The following is a 15,403-nucleotide window of genomic DNA, read 5'->3' on the forward strand; positions in this document are numbered from 1 at the left end:
TTGCCGTTAGCCTAAAACTGCTCTGAAAAATAAAGTCAATTTTTTTTAATCAACTAAGTAGCAACTTTTTTTTTTTTTTTTTGCTGTTCGCGGGCCTCTCACGGCCGTGGTCCCTCCCGCCGCGGAGCACAGGCGCCGGACGCGCAGGCCCAGCGGCCACGGCCCACGGACCCAGCCGCTCCGCGGCACGCGGGATCCTACCGGACCGGGGCACGAACCCGCGCCCCCTGCATCGGCAGGCGGACCCTCAACCACTACGCCACCAGGGAAACCGATAAGCAGCAACTTTTTAACCCTCAGGGGAAAGAAATTTGCCGAGAAGTTGAAGCACATAATAAATGGCTTTGGGAATGTTTTTAAATGAAAATGAAATTCTAGTTGCTCTACGTTTGAGCTACACGGAAGTATTAAAAGCTACACTTTCTTCTCCCAATTTTACTGAGATACATTGGACACATGACATTGAATTAGTTTTAGGTGTACAACATAATGGTTTGATACATGTATATACTGTGAAATGATTACCACAGTAAGTTTGGTTAACATCCATCGTCTCACATGGTTACACTTTTTTTTTTCCCTTGTGATAAGAACTTTTAAGATCTACTCTCTTAACAACTTTCAAATATACCATACAGTATTGTTAACTACAGTCGTCATGCAGAATATCTTTCCTTTGCTTTTGAGCGCAAGAGACTTCCGCTTTGGAAAACAATTGCTGGTTCAGAGTCTAGAAATATTGATATACATCATCATCTTTCTGAAATGGAAAATCCTTCTAGCTAATAGCCATCATCTTTTTCTCAAATGCCTATCACTCAATATGACAATGAAAACCACAACTCCTAATGTTTATTTTAATTATATTTACAGTGAAACTGGAAAGAGAAATCAAAGCCATTTTTACTTTTGTGTCAAATGTGTCTAAATGAGTTAAGTAGATGTTCAAAGGTGTGTATATTCTTCAAGATTTAGGTTTGGAGATGCTCATTTGCTTAAGTCTAATAAATAGAATGATTTAGTCTCTATTTTCCTGAGCTGATGAATCATTTGAAAGTTCTCCATCAAGAAAGTCTTAAATTTTCAGATGTCTTTTACTCATTCAACAAATATTGTACCTAGCATATACCTAGCTATATGTACCTAGCATCATGCTAGATATTCATTTCCATTGGTAATTTGCTTTCACTTTCTCAGTGGAGAAAAAACTCAACACAAGGAAATTAGCCCTCTTGTATCCTCGGTCCCTAGCACATAGAATTTTGGACCAAACAAGCTAACTTGTGTAACTAGTCTAACATACTATGTACTTCTTGAGCATTATTGGATGGTTATATCCTCTAATGAGCTATATAATGTGTTGATTTTGTCTGTTTTATTTAGTAGTATCTATTTTATATTTTGAGGGTGAACCCGGGTTGCCTGGAGCAGTAGGACAGAATGGAATACCAGGGCCAAAGGTTAGTACAAAGAAAACCAAGCAGAATCATTTGAGGCGTGAGTTTTCATGAGATTGTAAGCTGTTACACTTTTTTTATATCTCACTGGTTTTACTTGGATGGAATTTTTTGTCAATAATATAATACACTATAGTATAAAAGTTTGTGACTAAGGAATAAGTGATGTTAGTGATTAGCATTAAAAATGCAGAGAAACAGTGTAGGATATGTCTAAATTTTTATTTCTGGGATACTTAAATAACATGAGAAAGCCTGTGTTTCAAATGTGACTTTGTCATTTTACCACTTAATGAACATATTACAACATAGGCCATGTCCATACTGCCAACATTTGCATAATTTTTACAAGATGTACTAAAGATGTTCACAGCGCCACTGTGACTTTTCCTCAAGATTTGGCCACCTCCAAGGCTTACACAACCTAACCAGTTAATCAAATGAAGAGCATAATAAAAATGTGGCATGTTTGAAATTTAAAAATGGATGTAGTCTGAATTACTAAGTAGGGAAAAAATGTAATAGAGTTTTTTTGGGGGTTCCAAATTTCCTTTGTTTTTGAAGAACAAATTACTCTTAAATATAAAACGATTGGTGACAGTTTAGTTTAAACCAAATAGGCAGACAAATCCCAAGTCCTTTGATGAGTGACCATCCCTTGAAGTACAAAACTAATGTCTAATCCCATCAGCTGTGCTGGTGTGTATCCATAGCCACAGATGCTTGTCAGCTGATTTTACAGATCACATTGCTATTGACAGGAGCCTACGACAGACCTAAAATTTGTAGACCTGTCTTTTGTCCTGCAGGAGAGGAAAGAAAATATTCCTTCTGGGACGACAGCCATTTTCCTGTCTTCTTCCCTCTCTTGCTCCATGCTAAAATGCCAAATGATAGGAGTTAATGCTTAATATATGTTCTCAGTACTATTCTTCTGTTGCCTAGCGACCATCAGGATGGCTGCTGAGCAGTGAAAGGTAACCAGAAATTCAGAAAGCCAAAGGGTCAGGCGGAGTTTCAGGGGGTGCAAAGAGTGTTGCCTTCAAACAGACTTCTTGAGTGAATTATAATTTTAAAAAACACAATAACCACCTTAAAAATCATTTTTAAAGTAGTCTGATCTTATTGCAACACTTTCTCAAGCTTTTCTTAAGAGGAATATTATCAAAATGTGTGTGATTTGCTTTAGATTTATTCTCTGACTCTGTCCCCTGTCCCTTCCTGGGTAAAGTGAAAATGAGATTCTTTTCAGAACACAATTTTGCATTTTAGTCCTTGTACTGTCATGGTCATCATTTTGAGTAAAGACATCTCTCCTAAACTCACTTAGAGTCTGCCCCAATATAGTATCTTTTCTGAAAAAAACTAATGCCTCCTAAAGTACACCTAACTTGGAACATAGTGGTTAACAACAGATTGAAGAGAGTTCATGACATTGTGAAGGGGTCCAAGTTCAGGCCTTAGTCACATCAGGGGAAGACAGATTAGAGAACTACACTGGTACTCTGACCCCTGAAATAATCCGTGCACCAGGGGCTGCTTTGAATGGAAGATTTCATTGAAGGATGTAAGTAAATAAACTCACCTTACTGAGTCTGAGTTTGAGCAGAATAAAGTGTCATAATCTCAAAAGCCTCTTGAGACGTTGAATTGTCACAACATTTTTCTCCTTAGTGCCCTAAAAGCCGGGTTTTGGCTGATCATCTTAAATATCTTTCTTTAGTCCTCGAAAGCAAAGAATTAAAATTACATTTGCTATTGATATCCATACTCAGTGCTCCAGGAAACTCGTCTTAACCTTTTGTTTTTATAGAGCAACTATATATTGCCAAAATAGAAAATGTCATGTATAATTTATCTATTAATAGTACGTTCAATATCTGATTTTGTTTAGTGTTGATTGATTAGGTGTTTTATAATTTAATATGTCACTCAATCTTTGTTCTTTTGGCCAGGGACAACCTGGAGAACGAGGAGAAAAGGTGAGAATGATTCTGCTGATTTTTATTTTTTTTTCCCCAAAGAGGTACCAAACTGAACTGTATTTATGTGTGGTTGGATAGACAGATACAGGTATACAAGCATACCTTGGAGATATTGCAGGCTCTGTTCCAGATCACTGCAATAAAGTGAACATTGCAATAAAATGAATCACACGAATTTTTCGGTTTCCCAGTGCATATAAAAGTTACGTTTACGCTATACCGTAGTCAGTTAAGTGTTCAATAGCATTATGTCTAAAACACAACGTGCCTGCCTTAATTGAAAAATGATGCTGTTAGAAAAATGGCACCCTTAGACTTGGTTGACACATGGTTGCCACAAATCTTCAATCTGTAAAGAATGCAGTAGTATCTTTGAAGTACAATAAAGCAAAGCACAATAAAACAAGGTATGCTTAGTTATATAGATGTAGATAGATATAATGACCACTGTTTTTTCAAACTGCTAATTAGTGGAAGGAGAAAATAGTGTAATTCTTATATATGTATAGAAGTTTGGGTAAAAAAGATTTAAAGAAATGGAGGAGAAGGGTGCAAATTTAAACATTCTATGTCAGGCTTTTAAATGACTTTCAAAAATCCCTAGGCCTGCAAAATTTTTGTTCTACCTATTTGCTAATGCCGCTCCAGTACTTTTCTAAGCATCCTTCTCTCTCTCTACTACTTCTGAGGTCAGTAGGTTAAAGGGATACAGATGTTTACCTGCAGCAAATACACTGAAAGTTGTCCTAAAAAGAATTCCCATAAAACCCAAAAAGAGAAGCAAAAGGAGAAGCAGAGTGCATATGTTAAATTTCTCTTAGACAAACATCCTTCCTTACTGCTTTGGGAGAGTTCTCATGCTATGTCCTTGACCAGTGTTTGAGAAGTATGCCGTCTCTGCAGGCAACTACCAAGATACCACATAATGCCCTTCATAAGTGATACGATCTTTCTGACAAATCAGTATCATCACCACTAATCCCCAAAGAAGTACATCTACAGATCCAGCAAGCTTCATGAACGTAACTGTAGCTTTGAGCTGTATTTTACAACTGTATTCTTGTAAAACAAAAATAAAAAGGCATTTATTTAAATGGAAGGAGAGCAGAGCAGAGAGGCAACTCAGTCAAACCCTTCACTTCATGGCCACTCTGAACCAGTTTTCCTAATAAGAAAGTTTGTTTTGTTTGTTTTGTTATTTAATAAAGGGATTTCCAAGCAACTTTTAAAAGTGTGCTAATGAGATGCCTATCAAAGGTCCCCCATAACTTATGATCAGTGTATTTATTTGGCTTCCAACCAGTTCATGGTAATTAACCTGAAATGAATTAGTCATCAGATGACTCTTTTGTGTAGAAATTAAGGAGGGAAAGGGAGCAGTGCCAGCACCATTCCAGGGACTCATCAGATAAAGCTGCTCAGGCTCCCAGGCCACTGTGCTGTCCCCGTCACCATAAAAGAATGCCCGAGCAGGACAGCCTCATGCTTATTTGAAACAAGAAAAGAAAGTGAAGAGAAAAGGTTAAACTCTCCCTCCTTCGCCACCCCTCCTTCTCCCAGGGAAAGCATTATCAGTAGCTTCTCTCTTATTTTACGGAAAATTTTAAATGATACAAGAGTGACCTCTTACGCAGCTGGGCAGAAGGGTATTCCAGCTTACGGAATGTATGAACAATAATGCATTGTTATTGCTAATGATGATCATTAACAGCTTATGATGTGTCAGATACTGTCCCAGTTGCTTTAGACGCAGTAATTGTTTATTTCTTATAACCCCATAAAATATTCTTACCCTTACGTTGCACATGAGAAATTTGATGTAAAGAGAATTTCATTTGCCCAGTAGGGCCTGGACCTGGGCTCGAACTCTCTGGCTCCAAAATTCATGATGTTTCCACTAGAGCATTCTATAAGACTTAAAGAATTTAGAATTTAAGAAAGCAAAGCATGGATAATAAACAAATGACTTTTTTCCTAAAGCACTGCTTGTGGGTAGAAAGATATCAGTGAGGGAATAGGCATAGGAGCTCTCAAAAATAACAAAGGAAGCATAAACTCCCCAATTTATTTTACTCTAATTTTTTAAAATTTTCTAATAAGATATAAAACATTTATTTCTCAAATGCAAAACACTTAGGCCCAGATAACTCAATGTTATCTGGGTGCAGCAGTTTTGATGGCTGGGTCATGCACTTTGAGGGCCTGGAGATTTGAGATGCGTAGAATTCACAGATTGAAGGGAAAGGAGAAGGCAGGACTCCAGGTGGCAGGAGTGGGACAAGGAAGGAGACAGAAAGGGTAAGGCACACGGCACATTGAGGGAGTCAGGAGAAAGCCTTTGTTAGAATGACTCTTTGAGCAGAGAAAAGAGAAAGGGTTAAGGGGGCCAGAATAGGCTATTAGTGCCAGAATAAGCTATTAGAAGTCAGAGAAATTACCTTCTGTTATTATCGTGGAGTAGTTTAAAACTATTTAGCCATGTTCATTGTAATAAAATTTATTTGGACTAGTTGATATCAGGCAGCTGGTCAAGTAAAGTACATTAGCTCTGTAGAACATTTACAACAGATTTTAATATATAGTGCCTATGAAAGGAAACTTAAAATAATGAAAAGTACTCTTTGCTGAATGTCACCAATATATTTTACATGTATTGCTTTTTTCCCCTCCTAGGGAGATGCTGGAGAGAATGGCCCCAAAGGTGATACAGGTGAAAAGGTACAGTGTTGCGAAATATGAAAGAGTATGTGTATGAGCAAGAATATTTCATGTACATGAAAATGGGAGATCAGAGATAATTCTACACAATTAGAAAACTTTTAAATATTTAATGTATAAAAGGTGATTATTCCACCAGCTCCTAGCTACAAATTTAAATATTTTAAAAGTAAAATGCTATGTCAAAAATTCTAGAAGATGTGTAATTGGGTTTCTAGTAATATGACTTTCAAGACAAAAAGAAACACACCACTATTTATGTGTAAATGGAACACTCCCTTTATACACAGAGATATAAAAATAGAGTTCCTAAAGTGATTCCATTTGTCCCGATTTTAGGATAGAAGATTGCAGAGGATTCGGAGGGGATGTAAGAGTTTGATAATCAGCTAAAGTCAGTTGATTAGAGCCTCTCATGCAGTCTTGAAAATTTGCTTCAACTTGAAATCTACTAGATCCAGATATTTTGTCAGCCTTTGTATTCTCTGTCTTTTTTTTTTTTTTTTTCTTTTTTGGCCTTTAAGCCATTATTAGCACTTATATTGCGGTGGTCTTTTGTTCATCTTCCTACCTCCTGTCTTTTTTTCCTCAGTCTATCGAAGTTTTTGCTTGGATTCTTACTTCACACACATCTCTGACATAGGAAGGAAATTTTTATTTCATTTGTGCTGTATGTTAAGAATTAAGAAAAAGATCTTTTAAGAAACTAAAAATGGAATAGTCGGATTTAATTTAAATCAGGCTAATTGATGAAACAAAGAATGATTCATTTAGGCTTGTAGTTGAGAATAAGAATACTTTGAAAATTATTATGGTACAGATGGACAATTGTTAGTCATAAAAACATACCCATAAAGTAAAGAGAAATTTGTCTTCCTCATTCTTATAAATATTAATATAAATATGGCATGGGTGGTAGGGAGAAATTAATGGTAGGAATAAATGAATGTCACCGAGTAGCAACTGTGTTTGTATTCAAAAGGGAGTCTAGAAATTAGAGTGGACTCTCAGTTTCTTGTAGACCAGGGTTTCTCAGCCTCTGCACTACTGACATTTTGGGCTGGATAATCCTTCTTGAGGGAGCTGTCAGATGTCTAGCCTCGTTCCTGGCCTCTGCCCAGCGGATGCCAGTAGCATCTCCGAGTTGTGACAACCAACACTCTCTCCAGAGGTTGCCAATTGTCCACTGGGGAACAAAATCATCCCTCACTGAGAACCACTGCTGTAAACCCATTTTATTTATCTGTCAGATTTAAGTATCATGCTGCAATCCACCATGACATGAGTATGTTTAATACTAATGGGACCAGTGATATACCTCTATGACTTCTTGAAGTCAAAATTTAAAACCCTAGGTATATAAACATAGATATTTTATTTACCTTTGTTGTGTTTGCTTAAAAGCAGGAGTCAGCAAACTTTTCCTGTAAAGGGCCAGAAAATAAATATTTTAGGTTTTGTGGGCCATATGGCATCTGTCACAATTACTCAACTCTGTCATCGTAGCATGACAGCAGCCATAGACAATATGTATACATATGAGAGTGGCTCTATTCCAATAAAACTTTATTTCTGGACACTGAAATTTTAATTTCATGCGGTTTTCAAATGTCATGAAATATTATTCTTTTTATAATTTTGTTAACCGTTAAAAATGTGAAAACCACTCTTAGCTCTTGGGCCACACAAAAACAGGTGGCTAGCTGGATTTGGCCCTCGGGCCATAGTTGCCAACCTCTGTTTAAAGAAAGGAAATCTTCTAAACAGAGAGCAGTTTCTCCAAGTGAAAACCATTTATGCCAAGCCTGAGCTACGCCTATGTGGATTTATGTAGAGAATTTTAATCTTTAGAATATGTATTTTTAGAGCTTAATTTTTGAATGTAGGCCAATAGTTTCTTTAATCACACATTTTTAAAATTTAATATTGCAATAGTAAAGCAACTTTGTTTTCTCTGTAAAAGCTAAATTCATCTCAAAGGAATACGGTTCTTATTTTTTATATTAACACAAATCATTTACCATGCTGACTCACACATAGTAAACTCTCAATAAATGTTAGCTTTCTTACCACATGGAAATGGAAATCAACTAGATTGGTTATTTTTCTTTTTTATCAAAAAGTTTTATTAGTCAACTGAAATTAAGTTTGAGAAATGCTTCAGTTAAAATAGAAGTCATTTCTATAAATTTTCAGTGAGTCTAAACAGGGGATTGTAAATAGGAATCTGTAACATATAATACGTAATCTGACCTGTAGCATTCATCCCCAAGAATGCTGTAATTGGAATATAATTTTTGATGTGTTTTTTAAACATTTCCTGCTTCTGTCACATAATTTGTTTCCAGCATGTTAGAAACACTCTTCTCATGGCCTTTGGGTTCAGTATGTGAAACTCATTCATCATTTACCAAGTTTGAGGTGTAAAATCAAAAAAATGCTTCTTTTCTGCCATTGATGTAGTAAATTACGTCATTGGCGATTCACTTTAATAGGATTTCTTTCCTTGTGATCCAACTAGGTGCTTTTGGATGGTAAAGCAATCTAAGCCTTTCCAGACTGGTCATCTGGAAATGCTGTGGGACTGTAAAAACCTCTGGGCTGGGTTTTCTCTGTGGCCAGAAGCTACGATGAACTCTAGAATTAAGAATGACCTGCCAAAGACTGATTTTAATCATGTGTGGAGTTACTACGGGAAGGTTATGTTCTGCTCTTTGGAGTGTTAATCCCACCAACTAATGTAGAAATGCATTTCTTATCTATTATCCCAGCACTTGAAAGTAAGTGTTGGTGCGGACCACTGAATGGTTCCATCATGCCACTCTATTATTCACAACCTTATCTGTTCGTTTAGAAATTTCACATTCTTTCTTTTTTTTTCCTGAGCATTTTTTAAAAACTTTTTTATTTTATATTGCAGTATAACCAATTAACAATGTTGTGATAGTTTCAGGTGCACAGCAAAGTGACTCAGCCATACTTATACATGTATCCATTCTCCCCCAGACTCCCCTCCCATCCAGGCTGCCACATAACATTGAACAGAATTCCCTGTGCTCTACAGTAGGTCCTCGTTGGTTATCCGTTTTCAGTATAGCAGGAAGCTTCACTTTCTTGGTATTGCCTGTCTGTATCTTCATTTTTCTTTTCTCCCCCAATCTCCATTTCTATAAATAACCTGCCTTCTTACTTTACACCTGCAGAGCATCTTTGATTTGCATCCTCAGAGCCTTTTCAGAAGCGGCACCCATATTTGGAGCCACCCACCAAATTGCCTTTTCTTAAGATCACATAGGAAGGCTTTTCTTTTGGGCATAGGGCCTTCTCCAATTTAGCACATATGATGCTTCCCTTAGCTTAGAATACTCTTCTCTGTCCACCTCCACCTCCTCACGTTCTCATCCTATTCCTGTCTACTGAGACCTGGATTTATTAAGTCATTTCCCTGGGGCAGCCTTTCAGTCTCCCCTGGACTGTCTCTGTTACCCTCTATGTGCTCCCAGAGCACTCTCTATGATCCCTTTCATAACCCTTATCACAATTTATTGTAATTCCTTGTTTAATTGGGCATCCAGCTCACTGGAAAAGAAAAAATAAACAAACAAAAAACTATAAGTTACCAAACTGTTCTATTCCCAACACCAATCCAATTTCCTGGCATGTAATAGGAAGATAATAAATATTTATTGAATGAAAAACCTTAAAAAAATTTTTTTTTTTTACTTTCACCTGCTTCTTATTTTCATTGAATGGTAGAACTTTTTCCTGTACCATGCATTTGTTTATCATGTCTTCTGTGGTGACACAAAATTTCCCAACATGACAATTTCTTCCTATCCCAGACTTTTTTGTACGTGGAAAGAAAGAAAAAGAAAGTATCTTTTATGCATTCAATCAATAATATTTTTGAATACATGTATTTGTGTACATATATACTATATACATATATACAAATGATTACAGTAGTCCTTCGGTATCTCCAGGAGATTGGTTCCAGGATGCCTGCAAGTACCAAAATCCTAGCACGTCCCTTATATAAAACGGGCTAGTATTTGCATATAACCTATGCGCATGCTCCCATATTCAATTGACCCTTAAATAATGCGGGGCTTAGGAGTGCTGAGACTCTGCCAGTTGAAATCAAGGTATAATTTACAAAAGGCCCTCCTTATACATGTTTCCTTCACATCCCTGTTTTCTCCATATCGTGGTTCCCCATCCGCCGAATTCAACCAACTGCAGATCATGTGGTACTGTAATATTTACTGTTGAAAAAAAATCCACATGTAAGTGGACCTTTGCAGTTCAAGCCTGTGTTGTTTAAGGGTCAGCTGTACTGTAAAGCTTCTCTAGATTACTTATGATACCGAATACTATGTAAACAGTTGCCAGGCACACAGAAATTTAAGTTTTGCTCTTTGGAATTTTCAGGAATTTTTTTCTCAGAAGATTTTTAGTCCAAGGTTGGGTGAGTCCGCAGATGCAGAACCCAGGGATATGGAAGGGTGACTATATCGTAAGCACAGGACAAGGGCAGGGTTTGAAACAGCATTGTTCGCTTTATAGCCCTAGCTCCTAGTGTCCCTGCATCCAGAACATGGTTGGCACATAATCGATGCTCAATAAATATTTATTGAATGAATTAATGACTGATAGAAATATCACCACATTCACTTTATTTATCCACATAGACTTTAGTAACACATACATATAATTACATACCAGATGTTGTGCTTGAAAATAATCACAGCCAAAGACAAAAATTCTGTACTTGAATGGTCAATAGCAAAGTCAAATTCATTTACCTCAAATATCTTCTCAAAGTATTTTTTGCTTTATGATTTACCCTGTGGAAACTTTTATTTTCAAACCAACTGATTTGTGAAGCTAAGGGTATACTTAGAGAGACACAGTTGGGTTTTTTTTCCTACTTTAATCCTGTATTCATTTTCACTTTTAGAGGAATGAGGATTATAAACACTGACTTTTATTTTCACTACTTGCAGCATTATCCTTTAAAATGTTTAACTTAGGAATGTCTTCCAGCAATTGCCTTGCCACTTAAAAGTTATAAAAATTCCTTGAGATTTCACAGTTCTAATTTTTGAAAAGAAAGTTGATATATCAGTCATAGTTGTCCATCAAATGAAACTGTTCCAGTTTCCACAAATAAATCAGGCTTCCTGGAAACTGTCCTTTCCTTCCCATCCACTTTTTCTGAGAACTAAATCTAGTCCTTATTCTCGTTAGTGGATTATCCAGTCACTTTCCATTAAAACACTGGGAAAAAAAAGTGTTTAAACTACAGTTAATACAAGCAACTTCCTTTTATTTATAAGTTTACTACAACCATTGTGCCCTGTTGCCAAAACGAGATAAACCAATAATTCTTTTCTTATTCCAATAAAAAGAACATGGCAATAGAATTCAGGAAGTCCAAAATTCACTTAGGCTCAAGTTGCTTCAATTTGCTCATCTATTGAGTAAAAATAGTAATATCTGCCCTATCTCCTGGGAGTCTTATGAGGTATAAATAAGATGAAAAAGGGGGCTTAGAAAAGTCAAAATTGCTTTTATGAATACAAAGGTCTCATTGTGCAAAATACTGATTCATTGGTGTTGATGGCTTTCAGACAGACTTGATTTAGTGGAAACAGAAATAAGTATTATTTTGTTAGCCACATTTATTTCGCTGCCCACTCGGAACTCAATTGATTATTAGTGATGGGGAAAAGAAACCAGTATCATTTTACAATAAGACAGTATTTGGTATCCTGTTCTATATGTTTTGTCATGTTTTAATTTTTCCTTGAGTAGTAGCCATTACAGATGTCAAAGAAACTCATATGTTTCCTCAAATGAGTTAATTTATCATTTCCTCCTCCTTCTTAAGCTTTGTTTTTCTTCCCAAAGGTTTTTTTTTTTGATTCTTGACTACTTGCTGAAAATATTCTTTCTGAGATTTGTTCATTTATTCACCATATACGTATCCAGCATATTTTATTCAGACACTGAATAAAAATAGACCCTGAACCTGCCCACAGGTGGCTGATCCTCTAATGGAGGGACAAGCAAAGAATAGGCAGAAAACATATATACATAATCCATATGCAGTGAGCTTGCAGGACTTGAACAGGTGCTGCAGAGTGAGATGTGGATGTGAGGGGCATGTGTCTAGGTTGTTCAGTGAGGGGTTGAGGCAAAGCCACTTAAGACCTGAACAAAGAGAACTGCCAGCTGTGGGGAGAAGAGAGAGAAGCTGAGGGAGAGGGGCAAGTACCTCAGGTGTAGAGGCCTGAGGTGTATCTCCATCTCTAAACGACATTGATGAGCAGCTCTCTAAACCTAGAACGAGGAAGTAGACCCCTAGAGCTCTGTGAGCCCTTGCACAGATAGGACAGCTGAGGAAACCTCAGTATGTGCCGTCCTCCTTGTGGCTGTTTCTGTTTTCTCAAATGACTATGTTTTCTCCCTTTTATTTTCCTTGTAGCATGTTTATGGGACAGAGGACTAGAAGGAACTGGAAAATCTAGGCCCTTGTCTGACCTCGTATCAGAAATAAGCAGCCACCCTCCGTGCTCTCTCCTGTTAGCCCCTACCTGTGTATTTAGAGCACATTTGCCTTAAGAATGTAGTCACACTCGGTGAAATCTGGATGGAATACAATGCCTTTCAGAAAACCAGATTCTGTCTCAAGATTTTCTCTCAGATCTTCCTTGTGTCCCTGTCACCCACAAGTCATCCATCATCCTGTAACTTTCCGGTGACTGCGTTACAATGAAATAAGTGTAGAGCTAGAAAAAAACGTGCTGGTCATAACGGTGACGGTGCTTCATGAGGAAAACAAACTGACCGGCGGCATGGCCTTTTCCAGCTCAACATCATTAACCCTTTGACTTCATCTGTTGAACCCTGACTTTCTGAAGACTGAAAGGGTCAGGGAACTCTAGTAAATGACAGCCAGTGACATTAATAAATTCCTGAAATAGAGAAAACTGAAATTCCAGATCCACTAATATATTGCTTTAGAATACAATTTTAGCACTGTATCAAGGGAAGAGATCCATATTTATATACTTATATTTATTTCAAGGAATGTAGTCCTTATGTATTTTGCAAAGTAAACCCATGTTTTTAGAAAGTATATTGTTTATCTTGGAAATTACTGACATCTTAGCCGTATTGATACAAAATCTTAGGGAGCATAGTTCGGCCCATTGGTCATGGGGTTTCCTTAGGCGCTCCTGTAGATAACAGCTCTCTATGTGTTTGTGTGTTTCCTATTCCCATCACTTGTAGAATAATCTCTCATGCGTTTCATTTTAGGGTGACCCTGGATCGTCCGCTGCAGGAATTAAGGTAACTATAGCCTTGCAAGTGTTTGTGCCCCAGGAGTTACAGCTTTGACTTTTATAAGTCTCTTGTTTCCCTTCCCTTTTACCAACTTTGATGGTTCTAACTCTGTTCCTATACTACTGCAATAATCAACTTCTAGACACAACACGGAGTATCTGCTAGAAATCTCTGATAAAGACTTAAACAAGAGGTCTTGCCTTTTCTTCCCTTTCTGATTGGTTTTTATGGAAATGTGGATTTGTATGTGAGCTTTAGGTATATTTACAGCAAAAAAAAAAAAATGTTCATATGTCTGGTGAGATGTAGAACAACAGAATAAAGTGAATGAAATGCATGTGTCATCGGGGAGGCTGAAAGTGTCCAAGGGCCTAAGGCTTTTGGAAAATTCTTATAAGGCTTCCCTTTTCATCTTTGATTTTCTTTGGCCAGGGAGAGCCCGGAGAATCTGGTCGTCCAGGGCAAAAGGTAAATCCCTATTCTGGTGTGTTCTTTGTACTGTCTTATAGTCACCATTTGACTATGTTTGCTATCACTGTATAATATGAGAACAATTACTGAAAATGATGCCATTTTCATGCCTTATATGCAGAGTGTTTTTGAGTGTTTTTCATTTTAAAAGGGTTGATGCTGACCATAGTAAAAGTACAAACATAATCTGGACGTGTAAAAGGATGCTTCATGAACTAAAGTCAGCATATACTGAGCTGTTTGAGACTAACAAAGATCTACTGGGTTGGAATGCCAACAACCTATCTTGCATGTTTAAAAATACTCTGCATGTTTCTATCTTTTATGAGAAGAAATGAATATTTACTAAACTGTCTCAATAGGGAATGACGGACAGTTCTTTTAAAATTATATTCCTTTCCTCTCATTTCAAATACTTCCCTGCTGATAACTTTTTTTTGTGAATAATATCTACCTAAGCAGTGAATGTTATGCTGTAAAAGAGGTTTGTTCATGAACTAAGTTTTAATTGGAGACAGTAACCAAACCACTTTAACCAATCTAACGTTAATTTTTTTTATCATTTGTGCTTCACTTCAGTGATAAATTAGAGGACATGCAATGAATATGTTTATTCTCATTTGAGTCTGAAGCAGGAAACGACTGTTCGTAGTCTATCGTCTGAGCATCTGGATATCAATGCCCAGTGCAGATTTTAGATTTTTAGATAACAGATGTGGCTAACAAGTAAACGTGAATTCCACATTATGATAAATCTCTGAGATCATGACTCTGCCTTTGTCTAGCAGTAGTTAATGTTATAGAAAAAATAATATGAATAGAAACATAGAATATACCTCATTAGTATAAAGAGAAAGAGAGAATAAATCCCATTGTAGTCGTTTGGAACCTTAGAACATAACATAAAAAAATATTCCCACATTCTTGAAGTTATTGAGAGGATCACTGCTTTGTTTAAACACTTCAGATTAAAGTGTTTTTTGAGAAGGTCTTTCACATTCTTTTAACATTTCCCTAATTGAAAAATAGATTTTCTTGAAATTAAGAATCTAAGAGTAATGATTCATTAGACCCAATTTCAGGTAAAGTTGAGACTTTTCCAAAGAGCCCAGCATAACTCTGCAAATTTTGCTCTTCAGTGCCTAAGATTTCCTAATGATTCTTTATGTAAGAAATTTGAAAGTAGTGATATCACAGAGATCCATGGTCTGCTTTGGTTTGAAAGAGCATCTAATTTTCTCAGATGATCTCATTTTAAGTCCCTCAGTCTTTAAAAATTAAAAGCTAAATTTAAACTGCTCTCCAAAACTGTGATAAGTTAAAAGAATTGTCTGCAAAACTGTTACGTCTTTTTAAAAAACAAAACAAGTCTGCTATAATTTCATATAGGTTCCACTGTTTTCAGAGTGGAAGACAATT

The 15,403-nt window shown here is 36.7% G+C and overlaps 1 non-coding gene across 1 annotated transcript; it reads left to right on the forward strand.

The window, feature by feature from the left end:
- Positions 1-1,404: 1,404 nt before the first annotated feature.
- On the forward strand, positions 1,405-15,014 carry LOC111171495 (uncharacterized). Its single transcript, XR_016393220.1, has 5 exons — positions 1,405-1,460; positions 3,413-3,439; positions 6,116-6,160; positions 13,487-13,519; positions 13,946-15,014. It is a non-coding gene; the product is annotated as an uncharacterized LOC111171495 (transcript).
- The last annotated feature ends 389 nt before the right edge of the window (positions 15,015-15,403 follow it).

This window comes from Delphinapterus leucas, chromosome 5 (assembly GCF_059928025.1).
Source record: "Delphinapterus leucas isolate spDelLeu-1000000601 "Yukka" chromosome 5, BTC_Dleu_Yukka2, whole genome shotgun sequence".
NCBI lineage: Eukaryota > Metazoa > Chordata > Mammalia > Artiodactyla > Monodontidae > Delphinapterus > Delphinapterus leucas.